General features: G+C 36.7%; 1 long non-coding RNA gene across 1 annotated transcript; it reads right to left on the reverse strand.

Annotated features, from left to right (window-relative positions):
• Positions 1 to 1,619: 1,619 nt before the first annotated feature.
• LOC150082615 (uncharacterized) lies at positions 1,620 to 10,704 on the reverse strand. The gene is made up of 2 exons (XR_016547206.1): positions 10,622 to 10,704; positions 1,620 to 1,862 (listed from the first exon to the last, which is right to left on the reverse strand). It is a non-coding gene; the product is annotated as an uncharacterized LOC150082615 (long non-coding RNA).
• Positions 10,705 to 16,709: the final 6,005 nt, after the last annotated feature.

Below are 16,709 nucleotides of genomic sequence, written 5' to 3' on the forward strand. Positions count from 1 at the left end.
GACACTTACTGTAATTGTTTTATGGCACCAGCATTAAAAAAAAAAAAAAAACTGGCTCATTCAGATTACTGACGTTTCGAAAATTGATGTTCAGATTTTCAAAGCTCTACTGTATATTGATAACTGAAATTATAAAACCAACCATATATATTCAGCCATAATCGTTTAGAAAAAGTCACATATATACAAAGTAGCCAGCACCAGCATGAAAAACTTTCCATTATGATGGATGTTCCAAGTTAACACTAAATTTAAATAAAAATAATAAATGAATAAATAATAATGCAGTAAACATAAGCTTATGTCTTTTATAAAAGTTTAGTATTTTGATGATCCACCCATCAAAATAATAAACTTTTATTACCACTTTGCAGCTGTCTCGCATGGAATGTATTGGATTCCTGATGCAACCATTACAGTGTTCATGATAACAGCCAGGAATAATAGTTCCTTGCTTGATGGCTTCTTTGCTGCAATTTCCTGTCCCATAACATGAACAAAGTGTTCTTTGGAGTTTTAAATTTAGCCATTTCCTGGCCACTGTAAGTATTGGATATGGGTATCTTGCATGAATTCTTCACCTTGATATAAAACAGTACAGTATTTTGTATAAGGTAATCATTAACATACTGAAAACTGTATGAAATGATTACGTACTGTTGGACTTACATTGCCTGTAATGTGATGAGGGGCAGAGTTCTCTGAAAGTGGTCTCTGATATTATGCACAAATCTTTTTTAAAATTTTTTTGTAGATGTCACCGTCAATAGTACCATTTACAAAGTAAAATCTGCCTATCCCTTTGCTTGTTATATATCCCCAAGCCATGTGGCCAAATGGAAACTATGCTGTTGATCTAATGCAGTTAGGATGATAAAACTGGGTCTATGATGAACAGAGTGATTCCCATCCAATCCACGAGGGGCTTAAATTTAATATCATAGATTACAGATTCCCACTGTTCAACTGTCCAATTAGCATGTTCTTTAGTCCAGGTTAGGCATTTTTCCCTAAAGGATTACATCAATGAGGGCTTCTTGCAAGATTAATACGCTTTCAAGACCATTCATTAAAAGGACTTATCAGAAAGCTCTTTCAGCTGCCTTTACACTAGTATGTTCCTTCCACGTGGCTTCTATAGATCTGTAGAGCTTTCGTGACAATCATGGAAGCATAGATGTTGGAATCTGTCCTGTGCTGGAGTACTGATCCACTTCAGCCCTCTTCAAGATTTTATTTTTACATTAGTATTAACCATATGGAGTAAGGAAGTCACACTATGTAGTTTTAAATTTTAATGCTCAATTATTTTATTCTCATTCACGGCTCAGAATGGATAGGAAATGAACCAGAATGCCATCCTAGTTCATCAAACATATAAATAATATCACATATACATGTTAACTTCCTTCTGTTTTATTATGTTGCTGAGCATTCCATTTTACAAAATTTTCCATTTCAAGCACTAATCTCACTAAATATATTTCTTTGGTAACAGCATTTATTAATGCCTTCGTTCATTACTGGAATGTAAGTTCTGTATAATGTAACTCGTGTAATTATAAGAAATCAAACAATAATAATAATTGTTAATCATTCGAATTATTTAAAGTCAATACTTACATAAAGTTCTGTAAATTTTGTACTTCTTTAATGATCTCTAATCGCAGTTTAATCGATGTTTCTAATCCGATCTGAAGTTTGGGATCCTGTTCGGCATTCAAAACTGATATTGAATGGCACAGTTTGTTAATTTGCTCACATACCGGATATCCTGAGGCCATGATTTCTTTCCATTTGTTCAGGAATGTTTCTAGTTGGCTGTAACATGCTTTTAGCTGTTGTTCTAAGATTTGAATGGGCTGCATCATGTAGAAAACATTCATAATTTTAATGCATTACAAAAAAATTTTCGAATTAAATATTTTATTTCCATCTAAAACTATGTGACGTTAAGGATTTAAAAATGAATTACTTTCTTTAAACATTACCTTTCTGCTTCATATTTATGGATTAATGTGAAAATTTCACAGAAATATGTCAGAGTGATACATAATGCAATGAGTTTGCCACCCTATTTGAAAACCCTAATATAAAATCTTTCTGCATTCTGACCTTTATTTGCATGAAAACTGTCCCCTCTTTATTTGCCAAAAAACTGTCCCCTTCAGGAGCGGGGACTGTTTTTTTTTTAGGCAAATAAAGGTCAGAATGCAGCATATATGAAATGTTTCACACAAATAAAAGTCAGAATGCAGCAAATTTGAAATATTTCATAGAAATAACAGTCGGAATGCAACATATTTGAAAAAAATATTTCAAATACAGTCAGTCCTCGTATAACACATGTTTACACTACATGAAATCAATCATACACGATTTATAAATAGGGGAACAATATCATATATAACACGAACCAAATTCGTTTATGCACGATTCGCCTTTGTGTTTACAAGAAATTGCAGTAGAACGCGGAATCACCCCAACTGACCGCAACACAATAGGAATGGGAAGAGAAGATTCTGAAAATGTATTTATGTTTTTTTATATCAGTGAAGGGGAAACACATTTTACCATAATAAGGTAAAAACCCACACAAGCTATCGGTATTATCACAAATGCAATTAGATCGAGTTTACTACCAGTTTATAACAGATTCCACTAGCAACGACGCAACTGGAAATTGTTTTTATTGTTTTATGGTAGTAACCCCCAGAAATATGCTTTAGTAAAATATGAGGTGTTAATAGTGTATCTCTGCCTTTACAGTGTTGTTTATTCAGTTGCTACACGCGCACAGCTTTGTTTATGTGTATCAAGCGTGCCTCCTCATTTTGTAATTGTGCTTTATTCCCTAAAAATGAGTAAAACACTTAAAAGGTGTGAAAAGGAAGTGTCCTGGTGAAGACACTGCAGATTCAGAGAAAAAGGAAAGCAATATTGATAAACAGAGGCGGACTGGGTCAAAAATTCTTATCCAGGAAAATTTGTAGTGGCCTCATATTATGGTTTATGGCCAAAATCACACAGGCCTCCGGCCCACCGGGGTTTCCCCAGTAAGGCTTATAGCCAGTCTGCCTCTGTCGATAGAGAAAAAAACAAGCTTGCTTATGATAGAAGCAAAAGCATTAGCAATATTTTATTACGTAATTGTGTTTGGTAATGTTTTGGTTACTAATGTGTGTTCAATCTTGGGTGGTCGGCACCTAACCCTATTTTTCCCATAGGGCCTGTTTTTTATATTTCACAATTTTGCATTGCACGAGGGTTTCTAGGAAGACAACTATCGTGCTATACGAGGACTGACTGTATATATAATTCCACTTGGGGTGATTACCTTTATCTCATATATCACAGCAGCCTAGTGCACAATCAACATAACATTCACTAATAACGAATTATACAAATATCAAAATAGTACAGTGGATTCCGGTTATTTGGGCCACCAGTTAATCGGGGCAGCCGTTTATTTGGGGCAAATCTTAAAAAACAGAAACCAATCAAGAAAATAGCCAGGGTTTACTTCGCTTAATTGGGACAGCATGCCATTTAATTGGGGCAGGAGACCACAGCACTGGAGATTACCCTACGATTGTCTCTGACGGTACTACGTGGTTCGGTCGAAATTCTGGAGGTCACAACCATAAAACAATAAAAACAATTAGCAGTCACCTGTTTATTGGGCTTTTCTGTTAGTGAAATCTATCATAAACAGACAGTAAACTCGATCTTATTGAATTTGCGATAATACCGACAGGTGGAATTCTGTGGGTTATTATGATGAAATGTGTTTACACTTCCATGAAATCTTCAATCATATAAAAAAATTAATTTTCAGATCTTCTCTTCATTCCTATTTTTAAAGCTTTGTAACTCATTACTCAGTTCTCACTTGCACGTATTGTGTTACTTGCAATTTGTGTGTGCCATGTTCTTTGTTACTGATTGCTTATCTTTTTACTGTTTTAAATTAACCCCCCCCGCCCACAAATGTCAGTGAACAGAAATGTCAACTAGTTCGTATGTACATATTACAGTACATATTAATTATTCCGATTTTCACGTATCATTTTAATTTTTTAATTGGTAAGGTAATAAAGGGTAAATTTGTGATTAATATATCTTTGCTTTTATAGCCTGTGGATAATATTCCCCCTATTTTCGCTAATTAGAATCGCTGTTTAATAGAATTAAAATTCAATTCACAAACGTGATCACAATGACCGGCACTTACTGCACATCGTATAGTGAACAGTACTTTACTATGTTGAGTTCGTCGTAACGTGATTTCTCTAAATAGGCCTACAAGGCTGGGACAATTCATATTGAACAATTAGACTTTACACCAGCTGGTATTCAAATAAACAAATTCCAATCTTGCAACTAAAACACTTTATTTACAATAAAATAAAATAAAATATGAGCATATAAAATGAAACGAAATAAAATATATAGTATTTTATTGTAAATTAAATCACATCTAAAACTGATGTGATTTAATTTACAATAAAATACAAAAATATAAAATATGATGAAAAAAGCGATAAAATCAATTAATAAAATAAAATACCGTAACAACTGTAGCTTTTGGAGTTTGAATACCGGCTGGTGAAAAGTCTAACTGTTCAATATGAATTGTTCCAGCCTTGTAGGCCTATTTAGAGATATCCTTAATAGTTATGGTCACTCCGTAGTGCGGCGCATCCACGAATTTGAGAGATATAGCATGACGGAGGCCAAACAGAAACAGCATTTAAGATTTGCGTATAGATGTAAAGCACATGGCCTAGTCCCGTATGGGTTCCGTATAAAGATGCCTTTTGATGATGATCGTTTAGTTAGGGCTACCAATTGGTTCCAAAAAAGGATTTTGTGTATCTGGATCCACAAACTACATGATGATCTAAGGATTACCAGAAGACAAATTGGTTTGGCTCTAGAATGTGTTAATAATATAACTCCTGTACATCGATCATTGGTAATGAAATTAGTTTTGGAGAAAACAACTAAGGTTTCAGATGTGTATAAACAGAGGCAAATCAGCAAATTTAACAGATTATTAGAGTAGACAGTGATTACACATGACCATGTTAATACTAATTTTATTTGTAATCTCAGTAGAAAGCGACTAACTAAGGAACAGGAGGGGGTTTTAAGCTTGGGTACCAAGTTTGCTCTGATGCCCAACAAACCTCCCATCGCGGAAATAGCCATGGGCATCGAGAGAGCCGTTTATAAGTTACCAGCGATCCAGGCTGATGAGGTACGCATTAGAACTGTGGCTATCCTGAGCCAGGCCAAGTCGGCCCCCTCCAACCTTAGTACTAGTCAAAAAAGGGCTTTGAGGGAACTTAAACAAGACGATGAAATCATAGTCTTACCTGCGGACAAGGGTAGAGCCACAGTTATTTTAGACAAGGAGCAATATTTTAATAAAGCTTTGGAATTATTGCAAGATACCACTATGTACAAAGTTGTCCGTAGAAATCCGTTGGTTAGTGTGGACCGACAAGTGAATAACCTTATACAGCGTTGGCACAAGTCAGGATGGATATCCAAGGAGGTATATTGGTCATTACATGCTGCTGGATGCCGCTTACCCAGATTCTACGGGCTCCCCAAGATACATAAAGTGGGTGTACCACTCAGGCCAATTGTGTCATTTGTCAATAGTCCCACGTATGCTCTATCAAGGTACTTAGCCAAGTTGATCGCACCCATAGTAGGACTTTCCAACTTGGTTATCAAGAATAGCAAAGAGTTTGTGGATTTTATAAAAGGACAGACTATACGAGAAGATGAGATTATGATTTCTTTTGACGTTACATCATTGTTCACTTGTATCCCTATTAAATTCGGAGTCCAGTGTGTCAGAATGGCATTAGAAAAGGATGTTTTGTTAAGTACTAGGTCTCCTCTTAGTGTTAATGATATTTGTGAGGGTGTGGAGTTCTGTTTATCCAGTACCACCATGGTTTTCCAAGATGTCATGTATAAGCAGATCCATGGCACAGCCATGGGTTCCCCCATTAGTGCCATAGTGGCTAACTTAGCTATGGAAGATTTGGAAGTTCGAATTTTTGAGGGTTTGGAATTTCCCATGCATAAATGGAAAAGATTTGTTGATGACACATTCACCATTATACAAAAGGGGAGGGAGGATCAGATACTTGATGTACTTAATAGCTTCTCCCCTTTTATTAAATTTACTTCGGAGGTGGAAGCAGAGGGAACCCTACCATTCCTTGACGTGTTGGTTATTAGGGATAGTCGTAGGCTCAAGACCATGGTGTTTAGAAAGCCCATGTGCCGAGGTCAATATACTCATTATACCTCGGCACAAGCCAGCCATTACAAGGGTAGTGTTGTCAAGGCTTTAGTAGATAGGGTGTGGTCCCACTGTAGCACCTCCGAAGACAGAGATAACGAAATTATTCGTGTCACGGCAGATCTCAAGAAATGTGGCTACCCCCAGAATGGCATTAGAAAAGAATGGCATTCTGTCCAACACATTCTGTGTTGGACAGAATTATTAGAGGAGCGGAGTCCACCCATACCGAGCCGTTCGCCCCTGTGAGCACTGCATACATTCCCTACTATCTTTTTTTTTTTTTTTTTTTTTGGTAGTTGTTGGCGCATCGGCTTCTGTGGCCATATTGCACCTCCCAAGGTTTTTGCAGTACTTTGATCCAAGCCCGAGGCGGGAATTGAACCCGCGACCTTTGGGTTGCCGGGCAGGTACTTTACCAACTCGGCTAGCCCGGTCGGCTTCCCTACTATCCGGGCCTTTCAGACCACATTGCACGAGTAATTCTGGGTGCCAGATACGTTGTGTGCAACTCCCGGGACGGAGGTTGTACACAGTGATATCTTGTGTCAAAGACCCCATAACGAAAGAAGCCACCAACAGTGGGATGGTATACGAGATTAAATGCCCGGATTGTGGGGTGTGTTATGTAGGTAAGACGGGGCGACGACTGAAAGACCGTCTGGGGGAGCATATGAATGCAATAAAGTCCGCAAATTATGTGAAGTCTGCCGTGGCAGAAGCAACATCAAATCTCCCCGAGAGGATGCTGTCATCACGGATCATGCACAGGGGTTCTGGGACCGTAAATGGCTTGAGAGTTTACGTATTGGTGCAGCTAGCAATTCCATTAATAGAGACAAGGGTGTACGTTTACATCCCCTCTTGGAAACCGTGGTTCTTGGGTGAGATGAACGGTTTCAGCTAGCGCGCTCCCAAGCCATTTCCAGTTCCGGTGCATAAATGGGAAATTCCGGCCTTACTCCCGAGGAACCATGTGATGAGTGCCGTGGATCTCTACTTAAGGATGTGCCACACAGCAGAAATATGCTGTTGAGAAAGGGGATTGCTATCTCCAAAAGCTACAGTTGTTACGGTATTTTATTTTATTAATTGATTTTATCGCTTTTATCATCATATTTTACAATTTTGTATTTTATTGTAAATTAAATCACATCAGTTTTAGACTACTATATATTTTATTTCATTTCATTTTATACGCTCGTATTTTATTTTATTTTATTGTAAATAAAGTGTTTTAGTTGCAAGATTGGAATTTGTTTATTTGAATACCGGCTGGTGTAAAGTCTAATTGTTCAGTAACGTGATTTGATTGTACAGTGAACCAATTGTAAGGGGGGGGGGGGGTACATTGCATTTTTAACTATTTACATGAAACTTCGGATAATTGGGGCAGCCGCTTAATCGGGCCAAAATGCACTAGTCCCAATGTGTCCAAAATAACTGGAATGGACTGTATATGAAAAGTAGATAGATCGTTGCTAAGAGTAAAGCAATAAAATACTACTTAATCAAAACAATGAAATTAAATAGTATCGTGGGACAAAAAAAATTCAAACAAATCTGAGAAAACTTAGGGTATTAAAAATCCTGTTTGTAACTTAACATTACAGCAGCACTTATAGCTTTCACCACAAGTTGCCTCAATTATACACAATAAATATGCAGCCATTCCTAAAGAACCATAATGCTACTTATTTGTAACGTAATCACACCGAGATGCTCTTTCAGTGATTTTTCTGATTAAAACCGGCACCCATCAGTAGAACTTGATAGCTGGGTGACAATTTAATTCAAGATATAATTAAGATATAATAACTCAGTGACAATATAATTCAAGTCTGCTCTTCGTGGACTAATGTTATTAGTGGAGTTCCCCAGGGTTCAGTGTTGGGCCCATTGTTGTTTTGTATATTTATCAATAATATTGATGAAAGTATATCAGGTTTAATATCCAAGTTTGCAGATGATACAAAGGTTGGCAGGGTTGTTAACGACAGTAAAGACAGTATGCTACTCCAAATGATAAGTTGAGCAAATGGGCTGAAAAGTGGCAGCTGAAGTTTAACATTGACAAATGCAAAGTACTGCATATGGGTAACAATAACCAAAGAGAAACATACCAACTGTGTGGTACTACGCTCAGGGAAGTGGAAAAGATCTGGGGGTAATTGTGCAGTCAAATATAAAATTCACTGAGCAGTGCAGAGGGGCTGCCAGGGCAGGTCATGGAGTCTTGTCAATGATATATAGGAATTTTGCTAGCAGGGACAGGGAGGTGATTATCCCGTTATACAAGGCAATGGTCAGGCCACACCTAGGGTACTGTGTACAGGTCTGGAGGCCTCATTTTAGGAAGGATGTAGAGTTGCCAGAACGAGTACAAAGAAGGGCAACAAGATTGGTGAGGAGAACAAAGGGATGCTCTTACCAAGAAAGGCTTAAGTTCTGCAAATTGCAGCACCTGGAGAGGAGGCACCTGTGAGGTGATCTGATTGAGGTATATAAAGCCTTGAATAGGTTGAGCAAGCCGAATGCTGATGGGATTCTTCCTCTTGCTCAGATTAAGAACCTGAGGGGACACAAATTCAAATTGAGGAAAGACAGTTGTAGAATAGATGTGTGGAATTTTGTCTTTAGCCAGCGGGTAGTTTATGGGTGGAACAGACTTCCGCCTTTTGTTGTGGAAGTTGATAGCCAAAATAAATTTAAGGCTGAGCTGGACAGGCATTTGGAAAGAATGGAGGGGTGAAATGGGAGGGGTTTTTTTTTTTTTTTGGCTGATGCTGCAAGAGCTTGCTTTCTTGCATCGTATGCTTCTACAAATGCTAATATAACTTTATTCTATTTTATACCCCAGAAGGAGTATTAAATGACTTGGTGGAAGGCAATTTTTTCTTACAGTCAGGCAAAAGTGAATAAGTTTGCTATACAAAAGTCATTTCACAAAGCATTACATGTGCAATATATTATTGTGGCTACAGTTGCCATTGCTAAGTACCAGTGCTGAAAGTATATTTTCATTCTTACGGGTACACTACCAATCTTTTTTGATACAGCATCACAATAATGTTGCTACAAAGCCAGAAATTAATTTTCAATACCAATATAAATAAAAGAAAACAAGTGTTCAATAATAATAATAATAATAAAATAATATAATAATGAGGATATTAATAAAAATACATTTTAAAAATATTCTTTAAAAAGTTAAGTCAAGCTGAATGTTTTATTTGGAAAAAATCAGAAATATTTTTACTGTTACACCATATTGTTTTACTAGTACTCTGTACAGTGCAAAACTGGTACTAGTATAGTACTCTGTACAGTGCAAAATGCTTTACTGTACCAGCGCAAAACTGGTACTAGTATAGTACTCTGTACCAGCAATACTGAAATTAAGCTGTCTTACTTTCAGCATTGCTAAGCACACATCCTGAAATGAGAGCAAATTAAAGTGTACGAATGATCATTACAAAACAGATTTCTTTTTTTTTATGACAATGTACATATCTTTATTGAAATTATTAAACATGAAAAAGACAAATGAAAAATTACAAAATAACTTTTTACAAACAGAACAAAAAAAAAATTGCAATAATATAGAACCATTCATACCTACAAAAAAAAAAAAAAAAAAAAAAAAAAAAAAAATCGGTAATGTGCTTGATTAAGTTACAAAATGCAAACTTAATCTATTCAGAAGACATACTATTTTTTCTTTTGTTACGGGATTTTAGTCTTTTCCAATAATTCTGTATACAGTAGAATCCCAGTTATCAAACAAATAGGAGTGAGGGTATTTCTGACAATTTATTTTTTCAAATAATTGATTTTAATTGTACAATATTATATATTGTATGCACTTACATGGCTTTAAAATAATTATCCATATTTTGCTGCTTGAACAATATTTACTTTTTTTTTTCTTTCTCCTACAAGATTCTGTATTCAATTCAAACATAACAGTTAGTTTGCATTCAATTTTTCTTGCAATTCAGCTCATTTAGCAGCAATCCGAAGGGTGCTAAATCCTTCACTGGCTGTTGGTTTCCATGGTGTATATTAATCACTGCAGAAACAAACTTCTCAAACCAACCTCTTCATTTTCAGTTTCTGATTTAGATTAGTATTTAATGATAAAACACTTTCCTCATCTTTCAAAAAAGTAATAACCTGGATTGTTATGAAGTACTATAGCCAATACGCAGTTCATGCTTCATCTAGTTTTATGAACTGCCATTAAATTTTTCCAGTATTTATTAAAGATTTCATTGAACTGTATTCACCTACCTCTAGTCCATCTGCAGGCATCTTATCACTCAAGTTCTCAAACATATAAACTTCAGTGCTGTCAAACTTTATTTTGGCTGACTGGGTGTCCTTTGTATATTTTTAAGAAGTTGGAGGGTGCAACAAAAAAAAAGGAGAAAAAAAAAAGCATATTAAGTATCTATCAAAAATAAGCATATATATACACATAAGGTGTTTCATAACAAGTGGGATGCACCTTCAGGATTAACACAGGACCTGAAAACAATAAAAAAAAGTTCATATAAACAGTTATCTGATTCTCAACCATTATTTTCTTTACAGTTCTGTAAAAATCTATTTTTACAAAGCTATGGCTCTTGGAATTAAAAAAAAAATGGTCATGGAGTTTGCAATGGTAAAAAATAATAAAAATAAGCAAACATTTACTTAGCATTAAGAAACATTTTACTAGACATATCTGCTTATTCTTATTTATTTTTTTTAGTTTCATGAATTGCTGTTAAATCATTCAAATGTTTGCTACAGAGTTCACCGAACTAGCCCACACATGTCAAAACTCTGCTCTGCTCTGTTCAGAATCAGGAATATTTATATAAACTTTTTTCTTGTTTTTAGGTCCTGAATTCAAAAGTATGGCCAATATGTTTTATTTATATGTGTGTTATATTTTTAAGTATGAAGACATTAATCATAAGGAAATAACTGCAGAAAAACATGTAGTATATATATTTAAATTATGCCTTGTGCATTTCATCTTTAAATACATTATCTGTACACCAATTGGCATCTCTCATATTGTGGAATCAGTTCACAACTGTGATGGCACATTGCATTACCAGGGTACCTGTCCACCCACCGATGATAGGCTAACAGCTTTGAAATGGTGCTGTATGGGTGGTGGTATCCACCAAGAATAAATAACAGTAGTCTTCTCTACTAGAGAAGCGTTATTTATTCAAAGTAGTGCAATACCTGATATCTCTTTGTGAAGACAGCCACAACATGAGATACAATTAAAATGTTGCCTTTTACACAAAGTACGTAATTTAAATTTATGTGTAAACTATGGTGTATCTACACCGATATTATATAGTTAATTATATAGTAGCAGTATATATATATATGTAGAATATAGAATGTAGAATTAAAAATATGTTGGCACAGTTCCATTAAAATAGAAACACAAAACATACACTGCCAAATTTAAATTCATGGAGACATTTAAATGCATAAAACTGTGGCATTATTCCAGAGCAATAAATTTAAACAATATTTAAGAAAACATTTAAAATTAACATTTTCAATAAAAAATAATACAGTAATTATTATTATATCAGCCATTATATGTGAAAATATTACCGCTGTTGCCACTACACCAATAAATTCCAAAACAAAACAAACCAAACTAAACCAAACCATCTTGTCACATTCAGTGCATGAAAATTCTGTGACTCAGACCCATAAAGTGATGGCAATACTTACTATAAAAATGCATTTTATTATTTTTCTACAATAACAGCACTAACACACTAACAAATAAGGCCAAGATTCAGTTACAGGTACATCCTCCAGACTGTTGGAGATACTGCAGTGATTGACTCGAGGAGACTCCACCCACTCACTTCTTCCCTCCTGTTGTTGTTTCTTATTTGGTTTTTAGGAGCATTAGCAACTAAGGCCATATTGCTCCGGGATATGTGGTGGTCATTCCCTGACCTTTCCGCATCCTCCGTATTTGGTGGTGACGGGCTTGAACTCCGGTCTAATCAAGAAGTGTGTGCTGCGCACTGCTGCTCCTTCCCACCTGGCTACAGAGGTGCCTTTCTTCCCTCCTCTTTCCCCAGACACTTGACACGGCGGGTTATGAACTTCGCTGTTCAGAATGTCACATGGTGTAAATTTTTCTTTGTGTCTATTTGTTTGGATGTATATATCTGATTGGCCGATTAGGAATGCAAAATTAAAAAAAAGTGTTAGGTTTTGCTTGTTCAGGGTTCAACAGTGATGTATGGGTTAATCACTAAAATTGTAATTTAAAAAAATAATTAGTTCTGTTTCTGTAGTGATCAATATAGGGGCTCACATCTGGTGAGTATGGGCTTGGCACACCCAGGGTCCTGAGCTAGATATCATTATTCTCTTTCTTGGTGATTCCTTTCTATTTCTCTCTCACTCACTCACTCTCTCTCTCTCTCTCTCTCTCTCTCTCTCTCTCAGGGTAACTCGGGCATTTTTTTTCTTGGCTGGTGCAGCATAAGCCTCAGGCTTCCTTGCACCATATGGCTAATAATAATAATAATAATATACATATAGTAAAATAATTTAAATAAACCAAATGTTTAAAATATAGACCTGACATTACAAGTTGATTTTTTTTTAATCGACAATTACAAATATTTGGTATACATAACGATCACTGCTGACCGGACCGGGAACTAAAACTGAAAGAAAAGATAAAGAAATTCAGGTAATTTATTTACTGTGTTCAAAAGGCAGGAAAATTCAAGAAGAGTCCAACGTACCTCCTACAAACGAAAAACGAGCCAAACATACAACAGTGACCTCTAGTGGAAAACATCTTAACATGCAACCTGTGAATGATAGGCGTCCTCTATGTTCAACTAAACAACATGTGATAATTTTACGCTGAATTTATTCTTTATTGGGTACACAACCCTTTAACCCTTTCAAATTAAATGAAGTACTCCTTCGGTTGTTGTTGTAGTAAGGTTTTAGGAGCATCAGCGACTAAGGACATATTTCTCCTTGTATACTGTCTGTTAATTGCTTGGGTTCTGAGGTCAATTTTCTGTTTGCAGGACGAAAAACACGAGTTTCCAGGAAAAGAAACCATGCTGCTCTCGCCTGAGTCATTAACTCAGCCACATTGTGAAAAAGATCCATAAAAGTTTCTCACGTCATCGACGGGACTCGAACTCAGGTCTTTTCCACCTGGTGTGGGGAGGACGGCGATTCTACCAACTGTGGTACCCACGAGGGCGCTTCTTCAGTAACAACATCGCGTTTTTGAGTCATGTGATAAAAAAGCAGATTCGCAGTTGCATTAGGATCCTATGTATGCGAAATCCACCGTAAGAATGGGAAAGACAAAAGATTTCAGTGATTTTGAACGAGGAACGATATTCGGCACCAAATGCGCCGAAATTAAGTATCTCGGAAACTGTAACCCTGCTGGGGTTTCCACCTACAACTGTGTCATGTGCGTATCGAGATTGGACCAATAACATCCAGTGAATGGCAATCCTTTAGGCTGATACAAGTCGTTGACGCAAGAGGCCAAACGAGACTGACAGGACTTGTGAAGAGTAACAGGAAGGCGACAGTTAGTCAAATAAAACCTCTGGATAACAACTCTAATCAAAGAGGTATTTCAGAATGCGCAACTTTCCTACCTAATCATTGATGAGACATCGCAGTTCTTGTCGGAAAAATCAAGAAGGTATGATTACAGTGAGCTCACCCCAACGTTCGACAGTGGAGGATTGAAAAAAACGTCGCCAGGTTTGAAAAATCCAAGTTTCACGCTGAGAGAACTCGAATATGGCAAAAACAGATATATCCATAGAAATCATCTTTATATAAGGCTATCTATATATAAAGGCATCTATGTATCAGTATACATAGATGATGTGTTGTAATGCTATGGGGAGTGATTTTATGGTGCACAGATACCAGCAGAGAAATATTTGAATGATGTCACGGGTTATCTGAAAATTATTGATGATCAGGCACATTCCTTCTTGACTGTAATGTATCCATCTGTAAATGCACACACTACAAGTTAATACACCATATCACAAGGCCAAAATTACACAGAACTAGTCCAAGAACTTTAGCTTGAGTTCAACCTCATATAGCAGCCTCCCAGTCACCAGATTTCAATAATCAAGTTCAGCACACCTATGAATCTGAAGACAGAATAAGCTTTTCAGGTCCCCAATCACCCAGTTTTCAACAACCGTAGGAAAAAATTATGTCAGCATGGACCGGAATCTCTGAGATATGATTTCAACTCCTTATTGAGTCCATCTCACAACGAATCCAAGCCTGTTCTGAGGGCAAAAAGAGTGGCCTTCGCCGTCCTCCCACACCGCGTAGAAAAGATCTTAGTTCGAGTTCTCCCAATGACGTGAGGAAGTTTTGTAGGCCTTCCTTCACAACGTGGCTCAGTTGGTTCGTCTGAGGCAAGAATAACATGTTTTTTTTTCTCCCAAAAACTAGGGTTTTTCGTTCAGCAAGCAGGAAAATGGACGACAGAACATATGAAATTTACAGACATAATACAGTGTATATATATATATATATATATATATATGGCACAATACGACCTAAGTCGCCTATTCGTCTTAAAAAAAACCTATAACGAGGGACCTTCTCCTTATTAGATACTTTTACCCAAAAAGTGGCCATTCAATGTAAGTACTGATTGTTATTGTTCTGTAGGAGCATCAGTATCTATGGCCATATTGCTTTATATATATTTACTGTAAATTTAGTGTGTTCTCTGTTCGATTTTCTGTTTGCTGGACGAAAACCCCGAGTTTCCGGGAGAAAAAACCATGCTACCAGCCCCTGATTAATTGTAGTCATCCATAACGTTTCCCGGCAATAGTGTATGGGAAATTGGCTGGTGGTTAAACTATAAACCTGAAGTAGGGAAAAATACTGGTTTAGTAAGAAACAGCATCCTGCTGGTTATTATAAAACTGATAACTTGGTAAATAAAAAAGAAGATTACAGTCAGAGATTAGTAAGGACAGGTAGTCAACTGCCACAAACTGTTTGCAGAATTTCGCTCATTACTTTTGTTTGTGTACTTAAAATAAGGTCGTATATTTTTCGAATATGAATAAGTTACATCGAGTATTTTCGACAGAAGGGAGTGTTATTTCTGGAAACAGCTGGCCGATTGACGTGGAGGGAATGAATGATCTGCTAAGTACAAGAAGAGAAAAACAAACTGAACCGCCGCAGTATGTCACTCACTGCTAATAAATTCTAGGTGTGGCCACTGCAAAAAAGCGCTTCAGCAAAGTTGTAGTACGCTGTGTCATTGTCTATGGCACGCTGAAGCGGCTAGACGATGAATTTCTGAATTGCTGGCTTCTCCGTACGCAAATTTCAGGAACTATACCATAATACAATAACACTTGGGTACAGTTAAATCTGCACGGGTAGCACAGTGGCAACATCACTGTCCTCCCCAAATTGGGTGGAAAAGGCCCGAGTTCAAATCCCATCGATGACGCGAGGAACTTTTATGGGCTTTTTTTCACTCCGCAGCTGAGTTAGTCAGTCTTATGCTTAGATAGCAAGGTTTTTTGCCCGGAACTCGAGGTTTTTCGTCCAGGCAAAAAAAAGCAGGTAAATCGACCAGAGAACACGCAATATGCAGACACAATGCACATGGGTAAATGAAATACTTTCCCGGTGACTCTAATAAATAGTTTTTTTGGTACAGTTAGGTTCGTTCATGTTTGGAACTTCTTTAAAATGAGCTTCTAGGACAGAAGTCGTTACACGCAGATGGCTTTCAATCTAGAATTTGTTCACCCCGAAATTAATAAGTTAACCAATATGTATGAAATAAAATAAAAAAAAATAAATCATATTCACTCAATCGGCAGAATGAATTATTTACAATGTAATTAAATTTAAATAATACATTATAAAACCAAGTCAATCTAAAACAAAAATTAAAACCAACGAAGTGCATCTCATGAATAGCAAGGAAGAGCTACACCAATTTAGCCTGGCCTGTCCAAGTTACCGTTACAGTACAGTTAGGTTATGGAAATTGGCTGAAGTATGATATTAAATTAAACCGAGGTTGGCTAAATGCGCGTGGCTCATTGCCGATTTATTCATCATGTAGTCACGGCAAATCGCGCTGAAGAAATGTCTGTAAAGTGAATGCGGTGGCTACAGTAATTAATCGAAAGAACTCCAATAACAGCCTATTCACCTAGTTAAGCGGTAACAGTGCTGAGGTCGTTTTGTGCTGCTATGGTTAATGTGCGCGCCTAGTACAATGGCATCGTGACAGTCCTTCCCACACCAGGTGGGAAAATGACGGGTTCGAACC

Source organism: Mastigoproctus giganteus, chromosome 7 (assembly GCF_048544385.1).
Source record: "Mastigoproctus giganteus isolate SK-2022 chromosome 7, ASM4854438v1, whole genome shotgun sequence".
Taxonomy (NCBI): Eukaryota; Metazoa; Arthropoda; class Arachnida; order Uropygi; family Thelyphonidae; genus Mastigoproctus; species Mastigoproctus giganteus.